The 17239-nt window shown below is 47.9% G+C and overlaps 1 pseudogene; it reads right to left on the reverse strand.

The window, feature by feature from the left end:
- Positions 1 to 227: 227 nt before the first annotated feature.
- Positions 228 to 17239, reverse strand: part of LOC138369251 (sodium-coupled monocarboxylate transporter 1-like) — a 153070-nt pseudogene continuing 136058 nt past the window's right edge.

Genomic DNA, 17239 nt, shown 5'->3' on the forward strand with positions numbered 1-17239 from the left:
TATCATTACATATTCAGCTCTCAACAACCAGCACAAACAATCCGTAAAAAGTTCAGCCCTGACGCTCTTGAGCCAATCACTGTGATGTTGTGAGTTTGTGATGTCCCGATGTTGTCACTGAAAACACCCGACTGAGTCCCTGCCTCGAAAGCCGCAACCTAACGACACGCAGCTGGGTTTAGCCCTGGCACTTTTTCTCTTACAAATCTTCTTCCTCTCACCCCCCCTTATCTTCTTCTGTCCCCACTTCCAAGCTCGCCCCTATGGGCATCTTCTCCTGTATTATTCTGATTCTGATTCTCAGTTTCCTGAATGAAATAAAATTTAGCTAGGTTAAAAACTTAGTAAGACTATGATGTAACCTAAATAACCGTCCCAAAGTATTACTGCACAACAGTGCAAACTTAGCCAATATTTAATTCTGCATATGAGCAGACAATTCCTCGTCTGAGATTGAGGTGACCTTATGAGTCTCCAGTGATGAGTTAGTATCTAGTAACTCGCCCAGTTACAAGTCACAGCCACCCTAGACAATGACCTCACTGTAAACCTGGAGTCTCATGGATCTTAAAGGACATAATGATTAAAACTTTAACCACTAAGTAAACGTTTCCATGACGACAGAACACTTTAGCCCTCCTGCCAAACGAAAAAAAAAACTAGCGCAAAGTGCTCTCTTTGAGAGCACTTTGCTGAGCCACAGCAACCATCCTTGTCCCCCAGTGTCGGGAAATCCGACACCATTTAATATATCATACAGATAATAGCTGTGTTGTATAAACAAGTTACCCATAGAAAACGTACTTGTAGTGGAATTACCGTCTATAGAAAACGGGATATCATCACCACATACTATTATATTCTCCACCTATTATGGTGGGAATTATTCTTAAATACATTAGTCTTTGGACTTTACCATCATAAAAACATCTTATATAAATTAACTTAATTATCAATATTAAAGTAGAGTAAATGTGACCCTTCTATCACCTTTGGACATCTGGACAATGTAAGCCAGGCGTCAGGGTGAGGAAGGAGGGCAGCCATTGTTGTGTCACCTCCGAGACGTGTGGAGCAAATTTGGCTCCTATCATATCTGGACAATGTCGGCCAGGCGTCAATAGTATGGAGTGTTAGATGCAGCCATTGTTGATACTAGACCAGAGGCTCACACAGGAGCAAATTCGGCTCCTGTTAATTTTACTTGGACGAAGTGTTATGGAAACTAAAAGTGTACCATTATCAACACGCTGTCTACAAATTCAAGTTAAGTGTCTATCCGAAACCCGTTTATCATTCATTTATGGCCATTAATGTCAGGATATAGGGTGATCCGGTTAGAGCACGTGGGAGCCTCAAACTAAAGGTAATTAAGCCAGGTCTTTATTGTTCCATGTACAGTATTTTCTCTGATATAGCTTGTCATATATAGGTATCTGGCTTTACAGCTAGCGCCCTTTTGACAGGTCAAGACGAGGAAGCAAAGACTTTGTGCACCAGTTACTGGGTGATGGAAGCTACCTCAAAGAGGATAATTTGGTGTCTACACCCTAGTTATACCTGGTGGACTAACCTGCTGTACTATAAGATAAGGAACCTTTTCAATGTATGTAGTTAATACTGTAGTTTGATTGGCTGCATATATATTAATTTAATAAACCCCCCTAATGTGTAGAGGATCGATTTGTGAGATTGAGATTATTGCAGAAATACAGTCCACTTATCATTATACAAATTGCTATCGAAGTATATAAATTAATGTAAATATAAATTCATATAAATTAAATAAATATAAATCTCACAGGTCGGTCCCCACACCCAGTCCTCCCCACCATTCTCTCCTCAGCCTCCCAACCATTCCCCACTCCACCATCCCCTCTTCCCTCCCACCATGTCCCACTCCCCTGTCCCTTCGTCCTTCCCCGCCATTACCCCCCCTCCCTTGTCCCCTCATCCTCCCCACCATCTCTCACTTCCGTCCCCTCGTCATCTCTCCAGCTTATGTACCAGCCTCTTATGCGGTACTGTGAGCCTGGAACATAAGCTGGAGAGACAGGCAGGTGTAGCTGGTAAGGTGCTCCAGTGGATAAGGGAGTACCTAAGCAATAGGAAGCAGAGAGTTACGGTGAGGGGTGAGACCTCCGATTGGCGTGAAGTCACCAGTGGAGTCCCTCAAGGCTCTGTACTCGGTCCTATCTTGTTTCTGATATATGTAAATGATCTCCCGGAGGGTATAGATTCATTTCTCTCAATGTTTGCGGACGATGCCAAAATTATGAGAAGGATTAAGACAGAGGAGGACTATTTGAGGTTTCAAGAAGACCTAGACAAGCTGAAGGAATGGTCAAACAAATGGTTGTTAGAGTTTAACCCAAGCAAATGTAATGTAATGAAGATAGGTGTAGGGAGTAGGATGCCAGATACAAGGTACCATCTGGGAGATGAAATACTTCAAGAGTCAGAAAAAGAAAAAGACTTGGGGTTGATATCATGCCAGACGTGTCTCCTGCAGCCCATATCAAGAGGATAACATCAGCGGCATATGCCAGGCTGGCCAACATAAGAACGGTATTCAGAAACTTGTGTAAGGAATCATTCAGAACTTTGTATACCACATATGTTAGGCCAATCCTGGAGTATGCAGCCCCAGCATGGAGTCCATATCTAGTTAAGGATAAGACCAAACTGGAAAAGGTTCAAAGGTGTGCCACCAGACTAGTACCCGAGCTGAGTGTGTGTGTACTCACCTATTTGTGCTTGCGGGAAGTTGAGCTATGGCTCTTTGGTCCCGCTTCTCAACTGTCATTCAACTGGTATATAGGTTGCTGAGCCTATTGGACTACACCTATCATATCTACACTTGAAACTGTGCAAGGAGTCAGCCTCCACCACATCACTGCCTAATGCATTCCATTTGTCAACCACTCTGACACTAAAAAATTTTTCTAATATATCAGTGGCTCATTTGGGCACTCAGTTTCCACCTGTGTCCCCTTGTGCGTCTGCCCCTTATGTTAAATAGCCAGTCTTTATCTACCCTGTCAATTCCTCTGAGAATCTTGTACGTGGTGATCATATCTCCCCTAACTCTTCTGTCTTCTAGCAGTGTGAGGTTTAATTCCCGTAGTCTCTCCTCGTAGCTCATACCTCTCAGCCCGGGTACTAGTCTGGTGGCCAACCTTTGAACTTTTTCCAGTTTAATCTTACGCTTGACTATGTGTGTGTGTGTGTGTGTATTCACCTAGTTGTATTCACCTAGTTGTGTTTGCGGGGGTTGAGCTTTGCTCTTTCGGCCCGCCTCTCAACTGTCAACCAACTGTTTACTACTTTTTTTCCCCACACCACACACACACACACACCAGGAAGCAGCCCGTGACAGCTGACTAACTCCAAGGTACCTATTTACTGCTAGGTAACAGGGGCATTCAGGGTGAAAGAAACTTTGCCTATTTGTTTCTGCTCGGTGCGGGAATCGAACCCTCCCACAGAATTACGAGTCCAGTGTGATATCCACCAGGCTACCAGGCCCCCCTAGCCTGTGTGTGTGTGTGTGTGTGTGTGTGTGTGTGTGTGTGTGTGTGTGTGTGTGTGTGTGTGTATTTGTGTGTGTGTGTGTGTGTGTGTGTATTTGTGTGTGTGTGTGTGTGTGTGTGTATTTTGTGTGTGTGTGTGTGTGTGTGTGAGTGTATTTGTGTGTGTGTGTGTGTGAGTGTGTGTGTGTGTGTGTGTGTGTGTGTGTGTGTGTGTGTGTGTATTTGTGTGTGTGAGTGTGTGTGTGTGTGTGTGTGTGTGTGTGTGTGTGTGTGTGTGTGTGTGTGTGTGTGTGTGTGTGTGTGTGTGTGTGTGTGTGTGTATTTGTGTGTGTGTGTGTGTGTGTATTTGTGTGTGTGTGTATTTGTGTGTGTGTGTGTGTGTGTGTGTGTGTATTTGTGTGTGTGTGTGTACTCACCTAATTGTGCTTGCGGGGGTTGAGCTTTGCCTCTTTGGTCCCGCCTCTCAACTGTCAATCAACTGGTGTACAGATTCCTGAGCCTACTGGGCTTTATCATATCTACATTTGAAACTGTGTATGGAGTCAGCCTCCACCACATCACTGCCTAATGCATTCCATTTACTAACTACTCTGACACTGAAAAAGTTCTTTCTAACGTCTCTGTGGCTCATTTGGGTACTCAGCTTCCACCTGTGTCCCCTTGTTCACGTCCCACCAGTGTTGAATAGTTCATCCTTGTTTACCCGGTCGATTCCCCTGAGGATTTTGTAGGTTGTGATCATGTCCCCCCTTACTCTTCTGTCTTCCAGTGTCGTAAGGTGCATTTCCCGCAGCCTTTCCTCATAACTCATGCCTCTTAGTTCTGGGACTAGTCTAGTAGCATACCTTTGGACTTTTTCCAGCTTCGTCTTGTGCTTGACAAGGTACGGGCTCCATGCTGGGGCCGCATACTCCAGGATTGGTCTTACATATGTGGTGTACAAGATTCTGAATGATTCCTTACACAGGTTCCTGAACGCCGTTCTGATGTTAGCCAGCCTCGCATATGCCGCAGACGTTATTCTCTTTATGTGGGCTTCAGGAGACAGGTTTGGTGTGATATCAACTCCTAGATCTTTCTCTCTGTCTGTTTCATTAAGTACTTCATCTCCTATTCTGTATCCTGTGCCTGGCCTCCTGTTTCCACTGCCTAGTTTCATTACTTTGCATTTACTCGGGTTGAACTTCAACAGCCATTTGTTGGACCATTCACTCAGTCTATCCAGGTCATCTTGAAGCCTCCTACTATCATCCTCTGTTTCAATCCTCCTCATAATTTTTGCATCGTCGGCAAACATTGAGAGGAACGAATCTATACCCTCTGGGAGATCATTCACATATACCAGAAAACAGTATAGGTCCAAGGACTGACCCCTGCGGGACTCCACTTGTGACGTCTCGCCAATCTGAGACCTCACCCCTCACACAGACTCGTTGTCTCCTGTTGCTTAGGTACTCCTCTATCCACCGGAGTACCTTCCCTCTCACTCCAGCCTGCATCTCCAACTTTCGCACTAGCCTCTTGTGTGGCACTGTATCAAAGGCTTTCTGATAATCCAAAAATATGCAGTCTGCCCACCCTTCTCTTTCTTGCCTTATTTTTGTTGCCTGGTCGTAGAATTCAAGTAACCCTGTGAGGCAGGACCTGCCATCCCTGAACCCATGTTGATGCTGTGTTACAAAGTTCCTTCGCTCCAGATGCTCCACTAGTTTTTTTCGCACAATCTTCTCCATCAGCTTGCATGGTATGCAGGTTAGGGACACTGGCCTGTAGTTCAGTGCCTCCTGTCTATCCCCTTTCTTGTATATCGGGACTACGTTAGCTGCTTTCCAAATATCTGGCAGTTCCCCTGTTGCCAGTGATTTGTTATACACTATGGAGAGTGGTAGGCTCAGTTCTCTTGCTCCTTCCTTTAGAACCCAAGGGGAGATTCCATCTGGGCCTATAGCCTTCGTCACGTCCAACTCTAGTAAACACTTCCTTACTTCCCCACTGGTAATCTCAAACTCTTCCAGTGGTTCCTGGTTAGCTATTCCCTCACTTACCTCTGGAATTTCTCCTTGCTCTAAGGTGAAGACCTCCTGGAATTTCTTATTCAATTCCTCACACACTTCCTTGTCATTTGTAGTGAATCCATCCGCCCCTATCCTTAATCTCATAACCTGTTCCTTTACTGTTGTTTTTCTCCTAATGTGGCTATGCAACAATTTTGGCTGAGTCTTTGCCTTGCTTGCGATGTCATTTTCGTATTGTCTTTCTGCCTCTCTTCTCATCCTGACATATTCATTCCTGGCATTCTGGTATCTTTCTCTGCTCTCCAGTGTCCTGTTATTCCTATAGTTTCTCCATGCCCTTTTACTTTGCTGCTTAGCTAGCCTACATCTTTGATTAAACTATGGGTTTCTCATCTTCATTTCTCTGTTTTCCTTTTGGACTGGGACAAACTTGTTTGCTGCGTCCTTGCACTTCTGCGTGATGTAATCCATCATATCTTGGGCCGTCTTTCCCCTGAGCTCTGTTTCCCATGCTATATCTGTTAGGAATTTTCTTATCCCCTCATAGTTTCCCTTTCAGTATGCTAACCTTTTGGTTTCAGTATCCCTCCTCGAGTTCAATAACCCTTCTTCAATCAAGTACTCAAACACCAGTACACTGTGGTCGCTCATTCCTACTGGTCCTCAAAACCGATTTCTCTTATGTCGGAGTCGTTCAGAGTGAAGACTAGGTCGAGTCTCGCTGGTTCGTCATTGCCTCGCATCCTTGTGGGTTCTCCGACATGCTGGGTTAAAAAGTTGCTTGTCACCACCTCCAATAGTTTGGCTCTCCACGTATCCTCGCCTCCATGCGGTTCCTTGTTCTCCCAGTCAATCTTTCCGTGATTGAAGTCGCCCATGATGAGCAGGTGGGATCTATTTCTACAGGCAGCAGAGGCTGCCCTCTCAATTATAGTGCTAACTGCCTTGTTGTTGTTTTCATACTCTTGACTGGGTCTCCTGTCATTTGGTGGAGGGTTGTATATTACTGCTACTACTATTCTTGGTCCTCCCATTGTTATGGTGCCTGCTATGTAGTCTCTGAACTCCTCACAGCCCGGGATGGCCATCTCCTTAAAACTCCATTCCCTTCTCATGAGTAGGGCCACTCCGCCTCCTCCCCTACCTTCCCTCTCTTTCCTTATTACTGTATACTCCTGGGGAAACACGGCATTCGTTATGATTCCATAGAGTTTTGTTTCAGTGAGTCCGATTACATCTGGGTTAACTTCCTGTGCTCTTTCCCTTAGTTCACTTGTCTTGCTTGTGATCCCATCTATGTTCGAGTACATCACCCTGAAACTGACTCTCTTCTGCTTTTCTGGGGGGGACCTTTGCGATCTGGGGTGAGTGGGAGCTGGGGGACCTGGCACGGGGGGATTGGTGGAGGAGGGAGGGCTTGGGGCGGTGGGGGAGAGGGGGAGGGTACAGGGGGTGGATAAGAGGGGGAGGGTACAGGGGGTGGATAAGAGGGGGAGGGTACAGGGGGTGGATAAGAGGGGGAGGGTACAGGAGGTGGGTAAGAGAGGGAGGGTTGGGGAAGCATGGGGGGAGGAGAGGCTGTGGGGGATAGGGGAGATGGGGGGGCTTGGGGGGAGAGAAAAGGGTGGAGGGCTTGGGGGGCGTGGGGGAAAAGGGAGGGCTGAGGTGGGTGAGAAAGAGGGGAGGGTTTAGGGGAGTGGGGGAGAGGGGAAGACTTAGGTGGGGTGGGGGAGAGTGGGGGCTTAGAGGGGAGGGGGGGAAGGGAGGGCATTGGGGTGGGAGAGACGGGAAGGCATGTGGGAGAAGGGAGGGCATGGGGGATGGGGGGAGAGGGGAGGTCCTGGGGAGAGGGGTGAGTGGGAGAAGGGGGGTGAGTGGGGGGAGGGGGGAGGGTGCCCTAGGTGGGTACTTAGTGGGGGGCTGACAGGGGATGGGGCAGGTTGGGTGTCTGTTGGGTAGAATGTGGGGGTGGTGCCCCAATCCCTGTGGCTGTTGCACTGTTTGAGGAGGGTTCTCCACTTCCCTCTGGGATTGTAGGGTTCTGGGTTGTGGTACTCTGATTTCCTTCTCTCTCCCTGCGCTCCTTCCTCGCGTCTGCTGTCCGTATTCTCTCTTCCCTTGTCATATCCCTCTGCAGGAATATTTTCTTGAACTTCTCTACACCTTTTAGACAACACTTCCTTGCTAGCAGTTCCTCTTTCGCGATTTCGCTCATGAAAACCACCTTTATCATTCGGTCTCTGTCCTTGTTGTACTTTCCAAGCCTGAAAACCTTTTCAACATTTCGCTCAGCTCCCTCCATCCTTACCTCTTTAAGGATCTCTTTAATCATGTTTTTGTCCTTGTCTCCCGCTCCTTTGGTCTGGTCCCTGTTTGTTCTTTAATGCCTGCTACTACTACTGCTCTATTTCTCTCTATCAGCCGGCTAGTACATCTAGCTGCTTCCTGAGAGGAAGCCACTTCCATGGCAACTTCCTTAACCGCAGACCTAGCTTCAGGGCTCTTTTTAAGCATTTCAGCAAATGAGATCTGGGTTGTGGTGGTCCCCTCCACAGTAGCATTCCCATCTCCCTGGGGTACGGTTTGTGCCTGGTATTGTGGAAGAGTCTCCTTCAGGTATCTTATCTCCTCCTTTGCTGCCCTTAAATCATCTTGCAGGTTGGCTACTGTCTCCCTCATTACCCTCAGTCCTTCACTGAATTCATTCTGCATTTGCTGGAGTACTTCCTTCATCCAGGCTTCCTGTTCCATCCCATCCTCTGTGTTTGTTCCAGTTGTGAATGTCCTGCGTTTGGCAGTCAGAGTTCGTCTCCCTTCCATGATTTCCCTATGAGAGAGAGAGAGAGAGAGAGAGAGAGAGAGAGAGAGAGAGAGAGAGAGAGAGAGAGAGAGAGAGAGAGACAGAGACAGAGGGGGGGGGGAGGGAGAGAGAGGGGGGAGGGAGAGAGAGGGGGGGGAGGAAGAGAGAGGGGTGGGAGCGAGAGAGGGGAGGGAGAGAGTGGAGGGAGAGAGAGAGGGGAGGGAGAGAGGGGGTGAGGGAGAGAGAGGGGGAGGGGGAGAGAGAAAGGGGGAGAGAGAGAGGGGGAGGGGGAGAGATAGAGGGGGAGGGGGAGAGAGAGGGGGGAGGGAGAGAGAGGGGGAGGGAGAGAGAGGGGGGAGAGGGAGAGAGAAGGGGAGAGAGAGGGGGAGAGGGAGAGAAAGGGGGAGGGAGAGAGAGAGAGAGAGAGAGAGAGAGAGAGAGAGAGAGAGAGAGAGAGAGAGAGAGAGAGAGAGAGAGAGAGAGAGAGAGAGAGAGAGAGAGAGAGAGAGAGGGGGGGGGGGAAGAGATAGAGAGAGAGAGAGAGAGAGAGAGAGAGAGAGAGAGAGAGAGAGAGAGAGAGAGAGAGAGAGAGAGAGAGAGAGAGAGAGAGAGAGAGAGAGAGAGAGAGAGAGAGAGAGAGAGAGAGAGAGAGAGAGAGAGAGAGAGAGGAGGTGTGTGAGTATATGGGGAGAGGTGGAAGGTGGAAGTGAGGGAGGGGGATGGAAAGGGTGTGTGGGGGTGGGTTAGTGCGGGAGGGGGATGGAAAGGGTGTGTGGGGGTGGGTTAGTGCGGGAGGGTACAGAGAGAGGTTGTGTGTGTGTGCGTGTGTGCGTGTGTGCGTGTGTGTGTGCTCGCGCGTGCGTGCGTGTGTGTGTGTGTGTGTGTGTGTGTGTGTGTGTGTGTGTGTGTGTGTGTGTGTGTTGAGTGCGGGGGTGTTTGTGTATAGGGGGAGGGGTAGGGGGTGTCTTGGGGCAGTGTAAGGCGTGGGAACGTGAGGGGTGAGGGTGGGTGAGTGAGGGTGAGCGGTCACCAGTGTGTGCGTGCGTGCATGTGTGTGTGTGTGTGTTTACACTGGCTTGTTGTGGTGAGGAGGAGGTAGGGGGGGGGGGTAGGTCTAGTCAGTGGCGGTGTAATGTAACACACAGGTGTGAGAAGCTGGTACCAAGCTGAGGCTCTTGAGCTACTTTTTCGTATTTTAATTAACTTATGTTCAAAGCTAATTACTATATAAAAAAAAACACTGTACACCTTATATGACTGACTTTGAGAGGCACTCACCTCCGAGTAAGCATCCCACAGCACAATTAGGTGATTTATGAAGCGATGTCCGATATTGTTGTTGACTTCCCCGCCAGAGGTCCTCCCCACGTGGTGGTCCAAACTCTTCCCTTCGCGGCCTCTGGTGCCACCGTCTTGCCACAATCTCGTTCTTTTTCAATTTTTTTTCTTATCAAACGTTATAAGAATTCACTATGTTGCGTTATCACTGCGTTGCTGTACCTTTCATATGACCAAAAACTATGTTTTGGGCTCACTGGTACGTAAATATCCCGAGAATATTGAAGTAATTCGCGGACTGCACGTCCTACCCTTGTTCACTGACTGCCGTCCTACTGCCTACTGCCTACTGTGTGTGTGTGTGTGTGTGTGTGTGTGTGTGTGTGTGTGTGTGTGTGTGTGTGTGTGTGTGTGTGTGTGTGTGTGTATTTGTGTGTGTGTGTGTGTGTGTGTACTCACCTAGTTGTGCTTGCGGAGGTTGAGCTCTGGCTCTTTGGTCCCGCCTCTCAACTGTCAATCAACAGGTGTACAGGTTCCTGAGCCTATTGGGCTCTATCATATCTACACTTGAAACTGTGTATGGAGTCAGCCTCCACCACATCACTTCCTAATGCATTCCATTTGTCAACCACTCTGACACTAAAAAAGTTCTTTCTAATATCTCTGTGGCTCATTTGGGCACTCAGTTTCCACCTGTGTCCCCTAGTGCGTGTGCCCCTTGTGTTAAACAGCCTGTCTTTATCAACCCTGTCAATTCCCTTGAGGATCTTGAATGTGGTGATCATGTCCCCCTAACTCTTCTGTCTTCCAACGAAGTGAGGTTTAATTCCCGTAGTCTCTCCTCGTAGCTCATACCTCTCAGCTCGGGTACTAGTCTGGTGGCAAACCTTTGAACCTTTTCCAGTTTAGTCTTATCCTTGACTAGATATAGACTCCATGCTGGGGCTGCATACTCCAGGATTGGCCTGACATATGTGGTATACAAAGTTCTGAATGATTCTTTACACAAGTTTCTGAATGCCGATCGTATGTTGGCCAGCCTGGCATATGCCGCTGATGTCATCCTCTTGATATGGGCTGCAGGAGACAGGTCTGGCATGATATCAACTCCCAAGTCTTTTTCTTTCTCTGACTCCTGAAGAATTTCCTCTCCCAGATGATACCTTGTATCTGGCCTCCTGCTCCCTACACCTATCTTCATTACATTACATTTGGTTGGGTTAAACTCTAACAACCATTTGTTCGACCATTCCTTCAGTTTGTCTAATTCTTCTTGAAGCCTCAAACAGTCCTCTTCTGTCTTAATCCTTCTCATAATTTTGACATTGTCCGCAAACATTGAGAGAAATGAATCGATACCCTCCGGGAGATCATTTACATATATCAAAAACAAGATTGGACCGAGTACAGAGCCCTGAGGGACTCCACTGGTGACTTCACGCCAATCGGAGGTCTCACCCCTCACCGTAACTCTCTGCTTCCTATTGCTTAGGTACTCCCTTATCCACTGGAGCACCTTACCAGCTACACCTGCCTGTCTCTCCAGCTTATGTACCAGCCTCTTATGCGGTACTGTGTCAAAGGCTTATCTTGAGGTTATCTTGAGATGATTTCGGGGCTTTAGTGTCCCCGCGGCCCGGTCCTCGACCAGGCCTCCACCCCCAGGAAGCAGCCCGTGACAGCTGACTAACTCCCAGGTACCTATTTACTGCTAGGTAACAGGGGAATTCAGGGTGAAAGAAACTTTGCCCATTTGTTTCTGCCTCGTGCGGGAATCGAACCCGCGCCACAGAATTACGAGTCCTGCGCGCTATCCACCAGGCTACGAGGCCCCCTTTCCTACGGCCTACGAGGCTTTCCGACAGTCCAAGAAAATGCAGTCCGCCAAGCCCTCTCTTTCTTGCTTAATCTTTGTCACCTGGTCGTAGAATTTTATGAAGCCAGTCAGGCAAGATTTACCCTCCCTGAACCCATGTTGGAGATTTGTCACGAAGTCCCTTCTCTCCAGATGGGCTACCAGGTTTTTTCTCACGATCTTCTCCATCACCTTGCATGGTATACAAGTCAAGGACATTGGCCTGTAGCTCAGTGCCTCTTGCCTGTCGCCCTTTTTGTATATTGGGACCACATTCGCCATCTTCCATATTTCTGGTAGGTCTCCAGTCTCCAGTGACCTACTATACACTATGGAGAGTGGCAAGCAAAGTGCCTCTGCGCACTCTTTCAGTACCCATGGCGAGATCCCGTCTGGACCAACAGCCTTTCTAACATCCAGATCCAGCAGGTGTCTCATGACCTCCTCTCTCGTAATTTCGAACTCTCCCAAGGCCGACTGGTTTACTTCCCTTTCTCCTAGCACAGTGACCTCACCTTGTTCTGTTGTGAAGACCTCTTGGAACCTCTCCTTGAGGTTATCTTGAGGTTATCTTGAGATGATTTCGGGGCTTTAGTGTCCCCGCGGCCCGGTCCTCGACCAGGCCTCCACCTCCAGGAAGCAGCCCGTGACAGCTGACTAACACCCAGGTATCTATTTTACTGCTAGGTAACAGGGGCATAGGGTGAAAGAAACTTAACCCATTGTTTCTCGCCGGCGCCTGGGATCGAACCCGGGACCACAGGAGCACAAGTCCAGTGTGCTGTCCGCTCGGCCGACCTCTTGTTGAGTTCATCACACACCTCTTTGTCATTCTCTGTATACCTGTCCTCGCCTGTTCAAAGTTTCAATACCTGTTCTTTCACTGTTGTTTTCCTTCTGATGTGACTGTGGAGTAGCTTTGGTTCGGTCTTGGCTTTGTTTGCTATATCATTTTCATAACTTTTCTCTGCTTCTCTTCTCACCCTGACATACTCATTCCTGGTTCTCTGGTATCTCTCTCTGCTTTCTGGTGTTCTGTTATTCCGGAAGTTCCTCCACGCCCTTTTGTTCAGTTACTTTGCTTCCATACATGCCCTATTATACCATAGATTCTTCTTTTGCTTCTCGGATTTTTCCTTTTGGGCCGGGATGTATCTGCTTACTGCCTCCTGACACTTTTGGGTGACATAGTCCATCATATCTTGTACAGACTTAGCTCTGAGGTCTGTGTCCCAAGGTATTTCCCTTAGGAAGCTTCTCATCTCCTCATAATTTCCCTTTTAGTATGCCAGCCTTTTGTTTCATAGTTCTTTTTCGGGGGGATAATTCCTAGCTCTACCAGGTACTCAAAGTTCAATACACTCTGATCACTCATTCCCAAGGGTGCTTCCATCTTGACTTCCTTTATATCCCCCTCATTTAGGGTAAATATCAGATCCAGCATTGCTGGTTCATCTTCTCCTCTCATTCTTGTTGGATCCTTGATGTGCTGGCTTAGAAAGTTTCTTGTTGCCACGTCCAGCAGCTTAGCTCTCGATGTTTCTGGTCCTCCATGCGGGTCTCTGTTCTCCCAATCTATCTTCCCATGGTTGAAGTCTCCCATGATTAGTAATCCAAATACATTCCTTCTAGCAACAGAAGCTGCTCTCTCTCTATTATGTTAATGGTGGCCATATTGTTTCTATCATATTCCTGTCTGGGTCTTCTGTCATTTGGTGGTGGATTATGTATGACTACGACTATAATTTGTTGCCCTCCAGTTGTTATTTTTCCTATTATGTAGTCACTGAAACCTTCACATCCCTGAACAACCAACTCCTCAAAATCCCAGCCTTTTCTTACCAGCAGAGCTACACTACCACCACCTCTTCCTTTTCTCTCTTTCCTTATAACATAATAGTCCTGCGGGAACACTGCATTTGTTATTGTTTTCGTCAGCTTTGTTTCTGTGAGAGCTATTATGTCTGGGTTTTCCTCTAGGGGCCTCGTAGCCTGGTGGATAGCGCGCAGGATTCGTAATTCTGTGGCGCGGGTTCGATTCCCGCACGAGGCAGAAACAAATGGGCAAAGTTTCTTTCACCCTGAATGCCCCTGTTACCTAGCAGTAAATAGGTACCTCTGAGTTAGTCAGCTGTCACGGGCTGCTTCCTGGGGGTGGAGGCCTGGTCGAGGACCGGGCCGCGGGGACACTAAAGCCCCGAAATCATCTCAAGATATCCTCAAGATAACCCATTCTCCAAGTTCATTTGCTTTATTTGTAATACCGTCTATGTTAGTGTACATTGCCTTGAGGCTCACTTTCTTCTGTCCCTTCTCAAATCTCCTCCTTGGTGAGTGTTCTGCTGGTGGAGGAAGCTGTGCCATAGGTGTGAGGATTTGTGAGGTGCATACCAGGGTTGTAGAGGATACTGGAATGAGGGGTGGGGGGTCAAGTGAAGGGGGAGGGATAGGGAGGGTATGGGGGTGAAAGGGGTGGGAGGACAGGAAGGAAAGGGGAGTTTTCTATTCAGAGGAGGGTAGTGGGGTTGCCCTCCCTGCTGGTGTTACTGGGTAGCTGGTTGTGGGTTCCCCCCTCGCTTCTGGGGGTGATGTGCTGGGAGCTGTGGTTTCTTGGTTTTCCTCTCTCGCTCTGCGCTTCTTCCTTGCTTCTGTCGCCATGGCCCTCTCCTCCCATGTCATGTCCCTCTGGAGGAATACTTTTTTGAATTCTCCCACATGTTGCAGGTGGCTTTTCTTTGTTAGAATCGTGTCCTTTGTGTTCTCGTTTGCAAACACTATCTTTAACACACGGTCTCGGTCTTTTTTGTACCAGCCTAACCTGAAAACCTTCTCAATGCTATTCTCAGCCCCTTCCATGTCTAGTGCCTACAGTATTTCATTCACTGCCACTTTGTCTTCATCATTCCACTTTTTCCTATTAGAGCCTTCCTGCTCTTTAATACCCACAGCTACCACTGATCTTTTCCTTTCCAGCAGCTGGCTAGTGGAGCGTGCTGCTTCCTGTGAGGTGGCTGCTTTCATGGCTACCTAAATCACTGCAGACATTACTTTAGAGTTTTTTTAGCATTTCTGCAAATGTTGCTTTTATTGTGGCATTCTCTTCCAAAATACTATTACCACCTTCTCCCTGGGTGGTTATCTGAGTCTCAGCATCGATACTGTTCTCTTTGAGGGCCCTAATCTCCTCCTTTGCTGCTGTCAGCTCTCTTTTTAGGTTGTTCATTTCATTCTTCATTTCCTGCATCTCACTCTTGATGTCCTCCAAAAACTGGGTGAACATTTCCTTTATTTCCTCACCTGAACTTTTCCCTGTTCCCCCTGTTGCCTTTGGCTGTCATGCTTAACCCCTATTCCTAGATATGCCATGATAGGATTTGTCAGAAGGGCACAGCGGGGTGGGGGAGAGAGAGATAGAGAGGGAGGGGGAGAGGGAGAGAGGGAGAGAGAGAGAGAGAGAGAGAGAGAGAGAGAGAGAGAGAGAGAGAGAGAGAGAGAGAGAGAGAGAGAGAGAGAGAGAGAGAGAGAGAGAGAGAGAGAGAGAGAGAGAGGGGGAGAGAGGGAGAGAGGGGAGAGAGTATGTGTAAGGGGGATGCGGAGGACTGGGGGGTGGGGGGCGGTGGTGGCGACCAGGTCAGGTCAGGTCAGATGCGAGATAAGAGAGGAGGTGGGGTATACTGGGGTCTTACCTCTTTCCACAAAGGTGTTAATCCTTTCTTCCCTGACCGAACGTTTGTGTGTGCGTGTGTGTGTACTCACCTAATTGTGTCTGCAGGATCGAGCATTGACTCTTGGATCCCGCCTGTGTGTGTTTTTGCATGTGCGTGCGTGTGTGCGTGCATATGTACTTGGGCGTGTGTGTGTGCTTGCGTGTGTGCGTGTGTCACGAGTTCCCGTAAGCGTTGACTTCTACCCAAAATGAGCCACTTTGAGATTTTAAATATATATATATGCTATCCTGAACAAGAATTTGATAATATTTTACCTCACACTGTACACCTGCTTAATTGACCAGAGAGGGGTACATACCAGTCTGCCTTTCTGCTCACACAACTAGATGAGTAATGGCGACGTATGGTTGACGATGGTGCTCCGTCGTTGTCTCCCACTTGGTGATTCACTAAGTGCTAGTAGATTGATGATGTCGGTTCTTCTCGATCTACACAAAGCTCTGGAGTGAGTCACTGTATCGTTGTGTTACAGTTCACTAATTTACTGTACCACTGATCACAGTCACCACTCAACAAACACAATCAGGCAGTTCCACGGCGGATCGTCCCACCTGGCCGTCAGGTAAGGTCACTCCACGCGGTCCTCCACACTTATATGCACCAGTGATGCCACTAGCTCCACTTTGGTTTCTTCGCACTATCGCTTGCATATGACTATGCTATGTTGCACCCTACTAGCTACACACTGCGAGAGGCCAAATACTATGATGTAGCCTCTATACTCCTTCAATGTCTCGAGAAATTGACGAATTTCCGTGGATCTCACTAATCGCGTGTGTCTCCTACCGTCGGCGGCATACAAATCGGCCTCTGTGTGTGTGTGTGAGTGCGTGTGTGTGTGTGTGTTTGTGTGTGTGTGTGTGTGTGTGTGTGTGTATGTACTCACCTACTCACCTAATTGTGCTCTCGGGGTTTGAGCTTTGTCTCTTTGGTCCCGCCTCTAAACTGTCAATCAACTGGTGTAAAGATTCCTGAGCCTATTGGGCTCTATCATATCTACACTTGTAACTGTGTATGGAGTCAGCCTCCACCACATCTCTGCCTAATGCATTCCATTTATTAACTACTCTGACACTGAAAAAATTCTTTCTAACTTCTCTGTGGCTCATCTGGGTACTAAGTTTCCACCTGTTTCCCCGTGTTCGTGTCCCACCCATGCTGAAGAGTTTGTCTTTGTCCACCCTGTCAATTCCCCTGAGAATTTTGTAGGTGGTTATCATGTCATCCCGTACTCTTCTATTTTCCAGGGTTCAGCACCTTTAGCCTTTCCTCGTAGCTCATACCTCCCAGTTCCGGGACGAGCCTGGTGGCATACTGCTGAATCTTCTCTAACTTTGTCTTGTGTTTAACTAGGTATGGACTCCAGGCTGGAGCTGCATACTCCAGGATTGGTCTTACATAAGTGGTATACAGGGTTCTGAAAGATTCCTTACACAAGTTTCTAAAGGCAGTTCTTATGTTGGCCAGTCTAGCATATGCCGCTGATGATATTCTTTTGATGTGGGCCTCTGGGGACAGGTTCGGTGTGATATCAACCCCCAGATCCTTCTCTCTATTTGACTCTTGCAGGATTTCACCTCCCAGATGGTACCGTGTGTTCAGCCTCCTGCTCCCTTCGCCTAATTTCATTACCTAACACTTTCCTGAGTTGAACTTTAGCAGTCATATTCTAGACCATTCCTCCAGTTTGTCCAGGTCATCCTATGGACTCTGTCTATCTTCATCCGTCTTGATTCTTCTCATAATTTTTGCATCATCAGCAAACATTGAGAGGAACGAGTCTGTACCCTTCGGAAGATAGTTTACATATATTAGAAACAAGATGGGTTCAAGTACTGAGCCCTGTGGGACTCCGCTGGTGACATCTCACCACTCTGATGTCTCCCCTCCCTGTTACTCGCTGTTTCCTGTTGCTTAAGTACTCCCTTATCCACTGGAGCACCTTCACTTTTACTCCTGCCTGTTGCTCCAACATTTTTAACAGCCTTTTATGGGGTACTGTGTCAAAGGCTTTTTGGCAGTCCAGGAAA

Source organism: Procambarus clarkii, chromosome 27 (genome assembly GCF_040958095.1).
Source record: "Procambarus clarkii isolate CNS0578487 chromosome 27, FALCON_Pclarkii_2.0, whole genome shotgun sequence".
In the NCBI taxonomy this organism is placed as follows: domain Eukaryota; kingdom Metazoa; phylum Arthropoda; class Malacostraca; order Decapoda; family Cambaridae; genus Procambarus; species Procambarus clarkii.